The following is a 15,789-nucleotide window of genomic DNA, read 5'->3' on the forward strand; positions in this document are numbered from 1 at the left end:
AAATACCAGCCAAGTACCGGGATACCACCGCTCTGGACCTACCCGTAACATATAGCTGCCAAATAAAAGAAAGCATCATCCGATGCCCGCTCTTACCTTGTTGACTTCGTCCTCGAACAAACTCCTCCCACTCGCTCCAAGCTTGGCCGTAAGCCTTAAGCGTGTTTGGCGCGACTGACCGCATCGCTAGACCCTCCAGTCCGGCCCGATCACCTGCCAGACATAACCGGGACAATGAAAACCGTGCTCGTCGGCCTCGGGTGCCAACAAACAAAACCTTTCCCACTGCCCTCGTGACAATGCGTCGGCAATTCTGTTCTCAAGCCCAGGCACATGCTGCGCGCGGAACCACACATTCCTACGCAGGCATGTCAACAGCAACTGCCCCAGCACCCTCAGGACCACCAGCGACTTCGCCTTCTGGTTATTTATCGCATGCACCACGCCCAGATTGTCACATCTAAACAAGATGCTGCGATGAGCCAGCCGATCGCCCCAAACCTCCAGTGCCACCATAATGGGGAAAAGCTCCAGCAGCAAAAGGTCCTTAGTGAAACCCTCGCGATGCCATTCCGCCGGCCACGAGGCCGCGCACCAAGATCCCTCCAGATAGCAACCGAACCCAGAGGAACCCGCCGCGTCGGTAAACAGCTGCAGTCCGGCGCTGTCGACCGTTGGGGCTTGCCATATACACACCCCGTTGAAGTCCTCCAGGAACGAGGCTCATACGGCCAAATCCCTCTGAATCTCGGAGGACAAGCGCACGAAATGATGTGGTCTGGCACAACCCGCAGTCGCCCTTTCCAGCTTCCGGCAGAAAACCCTGCCCATCGGGATTACCCGACAAGCAAAGTTCAAAATGCCCAGCAAGGACTGCGCCTGCCGCAGAGTGACCTTGCGCGACCTTCAGAACCGGCAGATAGCCTTGCTGAGCTTCGCAACCTTGTCCTGAGGCAGTCGACACGATCTCGCCACCGTGTCGATTTTTATCCCCAAAAATGACAAACAGGAGACCGGCCCCTCTGTTTTATCCTCGGCCACGGGAACGCCAAAGTGAAAAAACAGAGCTCGGATGCTGAACAGCAAGTCGCCGCACCGTGGCGAATTTGCCGGACCCACACACAGGAAGTCATCGAGGTAATGGGCGACCCCGTGAACCCCTGACGAAGACTCCACGCACCAATGAAGGAATGTGCTAAACCGTTCAAAGAACGAGCAGGAAACGGAACATCCCATCGGCAAACATTTGTCGATGAAATACTCCGCTCCAATCCGCAAACCCATAAAACGGAATGAGTACGGATGCAACGGCAGCAACCGAAAGGCGGATTCCACATCTATCTTAGCCATAAGGGCCCCAGGCCCGTAACTACGGTCCAGCTCTAGCGCCTCGTCAAACGACTGATACACCACCCAGCAATGAGCCGGCGGTATCGCGTCGTTGACCGACGACCCCGACGGTTAAGAAAGATGCTGAATGAGCCTAAAAGCACCTGGAGTCTTCTTGGGAACCACCCCCACTGGGGAGATGACCAAGTCATCCACCGGGGGTGAGTTAAATGGTCCCTCCATTCTACCCAGCCTAACCTCCTTATCCACCTTCTCCCGCAGAACCGACGGCAAGGCACGAGCAGACTGGAGATTCCGTTGGGCCCGGACCGAAACCTTGCTCGCAACAGGCAAGCGCAAGCCCAGGCACATGCTGCGCGCGGAACCACACATTCCTACGCAGGCATGTCAACAGCAACTGCCCCAGCACCCTCAGGACCACCAGCGACTTCGCCTTCTGGTTATTTATCGCATGCACCACGCCCAGATTGTCACATCTAAACAAGATGCTGCGATGAGCCAGCCGATCGCCCCAAACCTCCAGTGCCACCATAATGGGGAAAAGCTCCAGCAGCAAAAGGTCCTTAGTGAAACCCTCACGATGCCATTCCGCCGGCCACGAGGCCGCGCACCAAGATCCCTCCAGATAGCAACCGAACCCAGAGGAACCCGCCGCGTCGGTAAACAGCTGCAGTCCGGCGCTGTCGACCGTTGGGGCTTGCCATATACACACCCCGTTGAAGTCCTCCAGGAACGAGGCTCATACGGCCAAATCCCTCTGAATCTCGGAGGACAAGCGCACGAAATGATGTGGTCTGGCACAACCCGCAGTCGCCCTTTCCAGCTTCCGGCAGAAAACCCTGCCCATCGGGATTACCCGACAAGCAAAGTTCAAAATGCCCAGCAAGGACTGCGCCTGCCGCAGAGTGACCTTGCGCGACCTTCAGAACCGGCAGATAGCCTTGCTGAGCTTCGCAACCTTGTCCTGAGGCAGTCGACACGATCTCGCCACCGTGTCGATTTTTATCCCCAAAAATGACAAACAGGAGACCGGCCCCTCTGTTTTATCCTCGGCCACGGGAACGCCGAAGTGAAAAAACAGAGCTCGGATGCTGAACAGCAAGTCGCCGCACCGTGGCGAATTTGCCGGACCCACACACAGGAAGTCATCGAGGTAATGGGCGACCCCGTGAACCCCTGACGAAGACTCCACGCACCAATGAAGGAATGTGCTAAACCGTTCAAAGAACGAGCAGGAAACGGAACATCCCATCGGCAAACATTTGTCGATGAAATACTCCGCTCCAATCCGCAAACCCATAAAACGGAATGAGTACGGATGCAACGGCAGCAACCGAAAGGCGGATTCCACATCTATCTTAGCCATAAGGGCCCCAGGCCCGTAACTACGGTCCAGCTCTAGCGCCTCGTCAAACGACTGATACACCACCCAGCAATGAGCCGGCGGTATCGCGTCGTTGACCGACGACCCCGACGGTTAAGAAAGATGCTGAATGAGCCTAAAAGCACCTGGAGTCTTCTTGGGAACCACCCCCACTGGGGAGATGACCAAGTCATCCACCGGGGGTGAGTTAAATGGTCCCTCCATTCTACCCAGCCTAACCTCCTTATCCACCTTCTCCCGCAGAACCGACGGCAAGGCACGAGCAGACTGGAGATTCCGTTGGGCCCGGACCGAAACCTTGCTCGCAACAGGCAAGCGAAAACCAAAACGAAAACCGTCAAACAAAAATTGCGCGTCCGCCCTATTTGGATACCACGTCAACCACTTGCCCATTGTATCCAAATTAATTGGCATGGGAGCTCTGCGGAGCGCTCCCGCTTGCGCCAGGTCTTGAGTAAGTTTGCTTACCCCGGGCACCCTGGCGACTGCCTTTAAAACAGGTAGAGGCTGGGTGGGAGCCGCCACACTGCAAGCACAAATGTCGAAACCGACACTGCTTGCCGAAGGAACAGGTCGCATTGTTAAACGCGAAGCACTTTCCTTTTGCGACGGCCTGCCCCCCTCCACGGACGGCCGACCTACCTGCCTTGCCCGATCCACCGTCCGCGCCGGTCCCTTGGGCGGACGACCCTGCGCGGTGCCCGTCCGCCCCCGGAATCCGGGGCTCCCTAGCCTGTTGAGAGGCCCGGGTGACTTGTAGCCAGACTTCGACGTCCTTGCAACCGAAGTCTATCACTTGCAAGAAGTCCTGCTTTTCCCGGAATTTTTCGTCGTACATCCGCCATGGTACGGAAGGCCACTGCTCTACCTACCTCTGTGTCGTCAAGTATACTATCCATCCATATCTGTGGTGCATTTCAGTTGTGCGCAGTATATATGGTAGTAGGCCATTGCTATTGATAGTTACTGGCATATAATTCCACACATTAAAAAATGGAGAACAAAAATGTGGAGATTAAAATAGGGAAAGATCAAGATCCACTTCCACCTCGTTCTGAAGCTGCTGCCACTAGTCATGGCCGAGACGATGAAATGCCATCAACGTCGTCTGCCAAAGCCGATGCCCAATGTCATAGTAGAGAGCATGTAAAATCCAAAAAACAAAAGTTCAGTAAAATTACCCAAAAATCAAAATTAAAAGCGTCTGAGGAGAAGCGTAAACTTGCCAATATGCCATTTACGACACAGAGTGACAAGGAACGGCTGAGGCCCTGGCCTATGTTCATGGCTAGTGGTTCAGCTTCACATGAGGATGGAAGCACTCATCCTCTCGCTAGAAAAATGAAAAGACTTAAGCTGGCAAAAGCACAGTAAAGAACTGTGCGTTCTTCTAAATCACAAATCCCCAAGGAGAGTCCAATTGTATCGGTTGCGATGCCTGACCTTCCCAACACTGGACGGGAAGAGCTTGCGCCTTCCACCATTTGCATGCCCCCTGCAAGTGCTGGAAGGAGCACCCGCAGTCCAGTTCCTGATAGTCAAATTGAAGATGTCACTGTTGAAGTACACCAGGATGAGGATATGGGTGTTGCTGGCGCTGGGGAGGAAATTGACAAGGAGGATTCTGATGGTGAGGTGGTTTGTTTAAGTCAGGCACCTGGGGAGACACCTGTTGTCCGTGGGACGAATATGGCCATTAACATGCCTGGTCAAAATACAAAAAAAATCAGCTCTTCGGTGTGGAATTATTTCAACACAAATGCGGACAACAGGTGTCAAGCCGTGTGTTGCCTTTGTCAAGCTGTAATAAGTATGGGTAAGGACGTTAACCACCTCGGAACATCCTCCCTTATACGTCACCTGCAGCGCATTCATCATAAGTCAGTGACAAGTTCAAAAACTTTGGGTGACAGCGGAAGCAGTCCACTGACCACTAAATCCCTTCCTCTTGTAACCAAGCTCCTGCAAACCACACCACCAACTCCCTCAGTGTCAATTTCCTCCTTACCCAGGAAAGCCAATAGTCCTGCAGGCCATGTCACTGGCAAGTCTGACGAGTCCTCTCTTGCCTGGGATTCCTCCGATGCATCCTTGAGTGTAACGCCTACTGCTGCTGGCGCTGCTGTTGTAGCTGCTGGGAGTCGATCGTCATCCCAGAGGGGAAGTCGGAAGACCACTTGTACTACTTCCAGTAAGCAATTGACTGTCCAACAGTCCTTTGCGAGGAAGATGAAATATCACAGCAGTCATCCTGCTGCAAAGCAGATAACTCAGGCCTTGGCAGCCTGGGCGGTGAGAAACGTGGTTCCGGTATCCACCGTTAATTCAGAGCCAACTAGAGACTTGATTGAGGTACTGTGTCCCCGGTACCAAATACCATCTAGGTTCCATTTCTCTAGGCAGGCGATACCGAAAATGTACACAGACCTCAGAAAAAGACTCACCAGTGTCCTAAAAAATGCAGTTGTACCCAATGTCCACTTAACCACGGACATGTGGACAAGTGGAGCAGGGCAGACTCAGGACTATATGACTGTGACAGCCCACTGGGTAGATGTATTGCCTCCCGCAGCAAGAACAGCAGCGGCGGCACCAGTAGCAGCATCTCGCAAACGCCAACTCGTTCCTAGGCAGGCTACGCTTTGTATCACCGCTTTCCAGAAGAGGCACACAGCTGACAACCTCTTACGGAAACTGAGGAACATCATCGCAGAATGGCTTACCCCAATTGGACTCTCCTGGGGATTTGTGACATCGGACAACGCCAGCAATATTGTGCGTGCATTACATCTGGGCAAATTCCAGCACGTCCCATGTTTTGCACATACATTTAATTTGGTGGTGCAGAATTATTTAAAAAAACGACAGGGGCGTGCAAGAGATGCTGTCGGTGGCCCGAAGAATTGAGGGCCACTTTCGGCATTCAGCCACCGCGTACAGAAGACTGGAGCACCACCAAACATTCCTGAACCTGCCCTGCCATCATCTGAAGCAAGAGGTGGTAACGAGGTGGAATTCAACCCTCTATATGCTTCAGAGGATGGAGGAGCAGCAAAAGGCCATTCAAGCCTATACATCTGCCCACGATATAGGCAAAGGAGGGGGAATGCACCTGACTCAAGCGCAGTGGAGAATGATTTCAACGTTGTGCAAGGTTCTGCAACCCTTTGAACTTGCCACACGTGAAGTCAGTTCAGACACTGCCAGCCTGAGTCAGGTCATTCCCCTCATCAGGCTTTTGCAGAAGAAGCTGGAGACATTGAAGGAGGAGCTAAAACAGAGCGATTCCGCTAGGCATGTGGGACTTATGGATGGAGCCCTTAATTCGCTTAACCAGGATTCACGGGTGGTCAATCTGTTGAAATCAGAGCACTACATTTTGGCCACCGTGCTCGATCCTAGATTTAAAACCTACGTTGTATCTCTCTTTCCGGCAGACACAAGTCTGCAGAGGTTCAAAGACCTGCTGGTAAGAAAATTGTCAAGTCAAGCGGAATGTGACCCGTCAACATCTCCTCCTTCACATTCTCCCGCAACTGGGGGTGCAAGGAAAAGGCTAAGAATTCCGAGCCCACCCGCTGGCGGTGATGCAGGGCAGTCTGGAGCGAGTGCTGACATCTGGTCCGGACTGAAGGACCTGCCAACGATTACTGACATGTCGTCTACTGTCACTTCATATGATTCTCTCACCATTGAAAGAATGGTGGAGGATTATATGAGTGACCGCATCCAAGTAGGCACGTCAGACAGTCCGTACGTATACTGGCAGGAAAAAGAGGCAATTTGGAGGCCCTTGCACAAACTGGCTTTATTCTACCTAAGTTGCCCTCCCACAAGTGTGTACTCCGAAAGAGTGTTTAGTGCAGCCGCTCACCTTGTCAGCAATCGGCGTACGAGGTTACTTCCAGAAAATGTGGAGAAGATGATGTTCATCAAAATGAATTATAATCAATTCCTCCGTGGAGACATTCACCAGCAGCAATTGCCTCCACAAAGTACACAGGGACCTGAGATGGTGGATTTCAGTGGGGACGAATTAATAATCTGTGAGGAGGGGGATGTACACAGTGAAAGGGGTGAGGAATCGGAGGATGATGATGAGGTGGACATCTTGCCTCTGTAGAGCCAGTTTGTGCAAGGAGAGATTGATTGCTTCTTTTTTTGGTGGGGGCCCAAACCAACCAGTCATTTCAGTCACAGTCGTGTGGCAGACCCTGTCGCTGAAATGATGGGTTCGTTAAAGTGTGCATGTCCTGTTTATACAACATAAGGGTAAGTGGGAGGGCCCAAGGACAATTCCATCTTGCACCTCTTTTTTCTTTAATTTTTCTTTGCATCATGTGCTGTTTGGGGACAATTTTTTTGAAGTGCCATCCTGTCTGACACTGCAGTGCCACTCCTAGATGGGCCAGGTGTTTGTGTCGGCCACTTGTGTCGCTTAGCTTAGTCACACAGCGACCTTGGTGCACCTCTTTTTTTCTTTGCATCATGTGCTGTTTGGGGACAATTTTTTTGAAGTGCCATCCTGCCTGACACTGCAGTGCCACTCCTAGATGGGCCAGGTGTTTGTGTCGGCCACTTGTGTCGCTTAGCTTAGTCACACAGCGACCTTGGTGCGCCTCTTTTTTTCTTTGCATCATGTGCTGTTTGGGGACTATTTTTTTGAAGTGCCATCCTGCCTGACACTGCAGTGCCACTCCTAGATGGGCCAGGTGTTTGTGTCGGCCACTTGTGTCGCTTAGCTTAGTCACACAGCGACCTTGGTGCGCCTCTTTTTTTCTTTGCATCATGTGCTGTTTGGGGACTATTTTTTTGAAGTGCCATCCTGCCTGACACTGCAGTGCCACTCCTAGATGGGCCAGGTGTTTGTGTCAGCCACTTGTGTCGCTTAGCTTAGCCATCCAGCGACCTCGGTGCAAATTTTAGGACTAAAAATAATATTGTGAGGTGTGAGGTGTTCAGAATAGACTGGAAATGAGTGGAAATTATGGTTATTGAGGTTAATAAAACTATGGGATCAAAATGACCCCCAAATTCTATGATTTAAGCTGTTTTTTAGGGTTTTTTGTAAAAAACACCCGAATCCAAAACACACCCGAATCCGACAAAAAATTTTCGGTGAGGTTTTGCCAAAACGCGTCCGAATCCAAAACACAGCCGCGGAACCGAATCCAAAACCAAAACACAAAACCCGAAAAATGTCCGGTGCACATCACTAAATTGTACCACTGCAGCCCCTGAACAGCCCATCTATGCGCTGGCCATGCCCCCTATGCGCTGACCTGGCTGCTTCCTCCCAGAGGAGGGGGCAGTCAAGTCGGTAAGTATGCTTTGCACCAGGCCTAAGAATGTCTGTTGGAACATGGCACGAGTGACAGTGCAACTGCAGCAACACGCCCGCATCGCGCTTGCCGCCACCAGAAACATCAATCAAAATTGCATGGCTCTGCATGCAATTTCTATCTGCATGTTTTTGTGGCTGCTTGCGTCCGATGCTACAACAATCCCCACCTCTCCATCAGGTCCTAATTGCTACTAGATGTAAGGGAGGTATTCAATGTCTAAATGAATCATATCTATTTAGCATCTGGTTACCACTCTAATTGTTATATAACAATACTGTTTTTTATATTATTAACTATACTCTCTTAGTATTATTTTGGGTTCTGCAAGAATAAAACTATGTCTTGGAGAAATTACAGTTATTCTGGAAAAAAAAATCCATATCTCAAACTTGGAAATAACCTGAGAGGAATAGAGAGGTGCATTATTTTCACTGACCTCTTTGGCTATGGGTATCTAGCAGCTGCTGTTGGAATACTGACATCACACAGCTGAATATATAACTTGTCTCTCACATCTGCAGACCACAATATCCATGAGGTTTATTTAAAGAATTCTTGAATTCAAACGTGCAAAACACTGGAGAGAGCAATAGGTCTCCAAATAATATAGTAACAACATGTGGCGTACACAGCACATTTCATTAGGGTGTTCACCCAGGGAATTCTAAACGGAGATAATCTAAAATAGTAAAGGTTATGTCTAGCACTATATGTTGTCTAACCCAGTCATCATCACTTTACCCCAATCTCCCACCATCATCATAAGCGTATCATTAACCCCAACTTCATCACCTCATTAACCTGATATTATGTCTCACAAAAGTGTTGCCAATTCATATTAGTGTAATGCCATGTTGGATTTATTCATGACGCTAGTAATAAGGGCATATAGGAATTATAGGGAATATAAGTAGAGATGAGCGGGTTCGGTTCTCAGAGAACCGAATCCTACCGGACTTCACATCACGAGCCCGGATCCAAGTCAGGCTCGGGTTTTCCCGCCTGACTCGGAAACCAGAATGAGGCAAAACGTCATAATCGCGCTGTCGGATTCTTGCGAGGTTTGGATTCCATATAAGGAGCCGCGCGTCCCCGCCATTTTCACTCTGGCATTGGAGAGTGTAGAGAAGGGACGTGTCTCCGTCCTCAGTGTCCGTGTCTTGTGCTGCATCTGTCCAGTCACAGTGTTTGTGTCCTCTGCTGCCATATGTCCAGTGCTGCTGTATGAGTCCCTTAAACTGTTGCTGTCTTGTGCTGCATCAGTCCAGTGGTGGTGTGTTGTGCTGCATCAGTCCAGTCACAGTGGTGGTGTCCTCTGCTACCATATGTTCAGTGCCACTGTATGAGTCCAGTCCATTGCAGTGGTGCTGTGTTGTCCTGCAACAGTCCAGTGGTGGTGTCCCTGTGCTGCCGTATATGTCCAGTGGTACTGCTGTATATGTCCAGTGATCCTGCCGTATATGTCCAGTGATCCTGCCGTATATGTCCATTGATACTGCCGTATATTCCAGCGGTACTGCCGTATAAGTCCAGTGATCTTGCTGTATAATTCCAGTGATCCTGCCGTATAATTACAGTGATCCTGCCGTATATTTACAGTAATCCTGCCGTATAAGTCCAGTGATCCTGCCGTACATGTCCATTCATACTGCCGTATATGTCCAGCGGTACTGCCGTATATGCCCAGTGGTACTGCCGTATAAATCCAGTGATCCTGCCGTATAAGTTCAGTGATCCTGCCATATAATGACAATGATACTGACGTATAAGTCCAGTCCAGTGATACTGCCATATGTGTCCAGTGATACTGCCGTATATGTCCATTGATACTGCCGTATATGTCCAGCGGTACTGCCGTATATGTCCAGCGGTACTGCCGTATAAATCCAGTGGTACTGGCGTATAAGTCCAGTGACCCTGCCGTATATGTCCAGCAGTACTGCCGTATAAATCCAGTGATCCTGTCATATAAGTCCAGTGATGCTGCCGTACAATTCCAGTGATCCTGCCGTATAATTCCAGTGATCCTGCCATATAATTCCAGTGATACTGCAGTATATATATATATATATATATATATATATATATATACCAGGTGTGTAGGAAAATCCAACAGAGGGCACTCACCAGTCCATAAGAGTATAAAGGTTTATTGATACATTATAATCACCAATAGTGTGTCGACGTTTCGGCCCCTAGGGCCTTTCTCAGGACAATCAATGGAGACATCCAAACAGCATGCCAATTACACACATTTATACTCTTATGGACTGGTGAGTGCCCTCTGTTGGATTTTCCCACACACCTGGTATATGTGAAACCCTTTTGGGGTTATCATGAGCAGCACCCCATGGTGACGATTTTTTGGACGTGAGTGCGGACATTTCTATGGATATATATATATATATATATATATATATATGTATACCCTGTTGAAAAGCGGATTACTGAGGGCATAACAACTATGCTGGTGTTATAGACGTGCATCCGGTATCCACCAATAGTTCAGTGGGACTGCAGTGCCAAGGTGTTTGTGCCGTACACTTGTGTCGCTTAGCTTAGTCATACCAGTGCCGTAACTAGGTATTTTAGCGCTGTGTGCAAGAAACGGCATTGGCGCCCCCCCCCCCCCCCCCCCCATATGCAAGACAGGAGCAGTGCGCGCCTCAGGCGCGCAAAAAATATATAGGGGCGTGGCTTCATGGGGAAGGGGCATGGCCACAAAATAATGCCAATTCATACTACGGTGCATAGTAGTCTCCATTATTCAAATTACGCTGCACTGTAGAGCCACTACACCAGGTAGAGCCCCTTTTTACACATTATGGCAGACAGCGTCTCCCTTTTTACACATTACGGCAGACAGCGTCCCCCTTTTTACACATTACGACAGACAGTCCCCCTTATTACACATTACGGCAGACAGAGTCCCCCTTATTACACATTACGGCAGACGGCATCCCCTTTTTTACACATTACGGCAGACAGTGGCTCCCTTTTTACACATTACGGTAGACAACGTCCCCCTTATTACACATTACGGCAGACAGAGTCCACCTTATTACACATTACGGCAGACGGCATCCCCTTTTCTACACATTACGGCAGACAACATCCCCCTTATTACACATTACGGTAGACAGCGTCCCCCTTATTACACATTACGGCAGACAGAGTCCCCCTTATTACACATTACGGCAGACGGCATCCCCTTTTTTACACATTACGGCAGACAACATCCCCCTTATTACACATTACGGCAGACAGCGTCCCCCTTATTACACATTACGGCAGACAGCGTCCCCCTTATTACACATTACGGCAGACAGCGTCCCCTTTTTGTACACATTATGGCAGACAGCGTCCCCCTGTTTACACATTACGGCAGCCAGTCCCCCTTTTTACACATTGCGGTAGCCAGTCCCCCTTTTTACACATTGCGGCAGACAGACACCAGAGAGAGAGAGAGAGAGAGAGAGACAGAAAGGGAGAGAGAGAGAGAAAGAAAGAGAGAGACAGGAAGAGAGAGAGAGAGATATATACTTACCATCTCTCAGGCTCCTCGTGCTGGCAGAGATCCCGGGCAGCCCGCAGTGGAGAAGGAGGAGGAGGGAGGGGGACTTGAGCTGCAGCAGCGCTATGTCATTGGTAGCAGCGCCGCTGCAGCACTCCCCTCTCCTTCCGTATTGGCTGGCCGCTGCTGAGAATACTGGAATATCGATGACATAGCGCTGCTGCGGCTCAAGTCCCCCTCCCTCCTCCTCCTTCTCAGCCTCCGGCGCTGCTCTCCCTCCAGCGCGGTGCACGGCACCCAGCAGAAGCGGCATGTAATGAGTCAATTTGACTCATTACATGCCGCTCGCCGTGCGCCCTCAGTGTAACTGCGCTGTGTGCCAAGCACACCTGGTACATAGGTAGTTACGGCGCTGAGTCATACAGCTACCTCATTGCCCTCTTTTACTTCTTGGCATGATGTGCTGTTTTGGTACTATTTTTTTTAAGTGCCATCCTGTCTGACACTGCAGTGCCACTCCTAGATGGGCCAATTGTTAGTATCGCTTAGCTTAGACATACAGCTACCTCATTGCACCTCTTTTTCTTCTTTGCATGATGTGCTGTTTGGGGCCTAGTTTTTTTAAGTGCCATCCTGTCTGCTACTGCAGTGCCACTCCTAGATGGGCCTGGTGCCTGTGCCGCACACTTGTGTTGCTTAGCTTAGTCAGACAGCAACCTTGGTGCACCTCTTTTTCATCTTTGCATCATGTGCTGTTTGGGGCATGGTTTTTTAAAGTGCCATCCTGTCTGACACTGCCGTATAAGTCATGGGGTACTGCTGTATTAGTCCAGGGGTAAGTCCACCAATTGCAGAATTTTTGAAAAATGACAGGGGAGTGCAGGAGATGCTGTCACTGAAAAATTGCGGGCCACTTTCGACATTCAGCCACTGCATGCCACTACTAGATGGGCCAGGTGGTTGTGTCACTTAGCTTAGTGACAACCTCGGTGCACTTCTTAATGACAACCTCGGTGCACTTCTTTTTCATAATGTGCTGTTTGGGGACTAGTTTTTTAAAGTGCCATCCTGTCTGACACTGCAGTGCCACTCCTAGATGGGCCAATTGTTTGTGTCGCTTATCTTAGTCATACAGCTACCTCATTGCACCTCTTTTACATCTTTGCATGATGAGCTGTTTGGGGCCTTTTTTTAATATCTGCCATCCTGTCTGCCACTGCAGTGCCACTCCTAGATGGGCCATGTGTTTGTGCTGCACACTTGTGTCGCTTAGCTTAGTCATACAGCCACCTCGGTGCAACCTTTTGGCATAAAATTAATATTGTGAGGTGTGAGGTGTTCAGAACAGATTGTAAATGAGTGGAAATGAATGTTATTGAGGTTAATAATATCGTAGGAGAAAAATTACCCCCAAATTCTTTGATTTTAGCTGTTTTTATGTTTATTTCAAAAATCATCCAGATCCAAAACTAAAACACAAAAGGGTGGTTTTGGCAAAACCAAGCCAAAACCAAAACATGAGCGGGGAATAAGAACCAAAACCAAAACACGAAAAGTGCCCGCCGCACATCTCTAAATATGAGTAATATCAGTATAATCTAAGGTGCATTGTGCATGAATGCCTTATAAGTTATATAAGCTGTATGCGTTTATAGAATGGGACTTGCGGGAGATTGCAGGCTAAGCATCGCTCGTGGGGGGCACGTGATGACCGCAGGGGGAGAGGAGGTCCGCGAGCGGGGAGGAAGAGAGGTGTGGTCGCCGTCGGTTGGTGGTGCAAAAACGGTTAAGACAGAGAGGACCAGGCAGAGGTGGAGAGAGAAAGCCTTGGCAGGACAGAGCGGTGTTGCCCAACAGAGCACGGTGGTGCTTACCGAAGATAGAAGCAGCGAGGTATTTGATAGCAGAGCTGCTTTCTGGAGTCTGTCCTTCCTATAGACACAAACCATGAGGAGCCGGTGACCGGCGCCGCTAGTGAGTGTAAGGGCTGTTTCACATTATCAGGTTTATACCGGATGGCAAAAAGCCGGCCAAACTTTGTCCGGCTTTTTGCCATCCGGCAGGGGCTTTCACACACAACGGCGTTGAGCCGTGTGTAATGCTGTGCGCATGCGCAGCAGCAGCGGTGGCGGCTAAAAAACCTGTTGTGTGTGAAAGCTCCCCTTCACACACACTAGATTGCTTAGATTTTAAGCATGATTGCTCCGTGTGTACCCCCCTCAGCAATATCGATGCACTGCCCCGCGCATCGCTATCGCTGGTGCTAGATTGGCCTGCCGTGCAGGCCATTCTAGCAGGTCGCTCATTTCACCCGCTGGGTGAAATGAGCGGCCCCTTTGTCTCCCCCCACACGCTCAGCACACATTGCGCTGTGCTGAGCGGTGGGAGAGATGTGTGCTGAGCGGTTCGCTCAGCACACATCTCTCCCACATCGGCCAGTGAGTACTGGCCTTTAGAGTTTTTCCAACTGGACACTGGCAGCTTGTCTCTACTATTCCCAGAACCAGAGATATCCGCCTTCCTGATATCATCCTAGAAGTCATGTACCAGGACCCCTTCACTTAGCCCAATGCCCCCTTTTACAGTTTAGTGTTCTCACTCCCGCCCCATCTCCCACCATATGTGCAGTAAAAGTGTAATTAGCAGAAATGACTGCTCCAGGTCCTACATGCTGAGTGGAAGATAGAACACCCCCTACCTCCCGCGGGACATCAAAGCTTCCACTTATTACACTATTATTAGGATGTGTAGGGGCCCCAGTGCATTGCTGTGCCTACACTGCTGTTAAGACGTCCCTGAACCAACTTATGCATAGACCATGAAACTAAAAGGTCACAGCTGGTCTTTCAGTTCCACTTTGTTAAAAATAATTCTAAAAATAGATAAAATATATTTTTTTAAAAATGATTACCACCAGCATGGTTACTGCCACGATAATAATACAATTGCTAGCAGAAAGCCCTTTCTACAACTGGGAAACAAATTAGCCCTGTGACCAACAGAAGCTCCTGTTGTCACCAGCCCAATGCATTCTGCTATTTTATAAATATGCCCCTTTCTTATTATTTTTTTAAATAAATACTGCTAGTATTGACAAATTTATATTTCGATTTCTTTCTCCAGTATTGACAAATTGTCAATGAGTTGTATATTTACCTCACAATTTATTACATACTTTTTACTGTTTGTTTGTACCACTGTAATTTTTCCTGCACAGCGGTATAGATACACGGTCTAGCAATTTAAATAAAAGATAATAAAAAATACTTATCATAGTAATGCTGGGAAACTTCATTTTGTCTGTTTTGGAAATGACCTTTAAGTGTTAAATGTAAAAAAATAATTTATTAGAGAATTTGTAATTCCATTTTTAAAATGTTATGGCATTTACTGAAAGAGGTTAAGAAATAAACCAATGACATCACTCTATACATGTTTGGCCATATGTCCACTGCAATAGGTGTGTGTAATTCAGCTAAACTACGGGAAATGTTCCTCATTATAGTAATTGGTGTAAGTCAGGCAAGCGCTGCTTGAGAACACAGACTGAAAGACCCATGTTGCCTTAATTGTCAGTTTCGTCATTTGGAACTCTTGCAGTGATTAAACAAAAAAGTATGTTTTTTAATATATGGTACACAAGATGTGATATATGGATCAAATTCCATATACAAATGTAGCCACACTCATCACAGGGGCGCCTCATTAGCTGCGATGCACGCACATGTCGGCATGCCGTGCATCTTAGTCGCACCCATGGCCATTAAGGTTAAATTATAAGGAACACAGATGCGACTCGGCGCACTGGGAGTGCATGTGCGGCTGCATCACAGCCACAAGGAGCGTGGCTACATCTGTATTATTTTATGCCAACACTCCTTTTACTCTCTTTTTTTTTTTTTTTTTAAATAATGTGATATTTTGAAATTTTTTATTTACCTTCATTCAAGAAGATCTTGGGATAAATTTGCTAAAGGCTTTAAAAATGAAAACTGGTGATGCTGCCCATAGCAACCAATCACATTCTCTCTATAATTTTCTAGAAATAGAGAAATGACAGACAGAATCCGTTGGTTGCTATGGGCAACATTACCACTTTTCATTTTTATAAACTTTAGTAAATAAATGTACCCCCTTGTCACCTCGCAGTGGGGTGTGTCTGTACCTAAGTCGCGTTATGCAGTGGCAGATCCGGA

General features: G+C 48.7%; 1 long non-coding RNA gene across 1 annotated transcript in view; it reads right to left on the minus strand.

The window, feature by feature from the left end:
• LOC134911685 (uncharacterized) overlaps positions 1-15,789 on the minus strand; it is a 248,482-nt gene that overhangs the window by 24,545 nt on the left and 208,148 nt on the right. The window lies entirely within an intron of this gene.

Source organism: Pseudophryne corroboree, chromosome 4, assembly GCF_028390025.1.
Source record: "Pseudophryne corroboree isolate aPseCor3 chromosome 4, aPseCor3.hap2, whole genome shotgun sequence".
In the NCBI taxonomy this organism is placed as follows: domain Eukaryota; kingdom Metazoa; phylum Chordata; class Amphibia; order Anura; family Myobatrachidae; genus Pseudophryne; species Pseudophryne corroboree.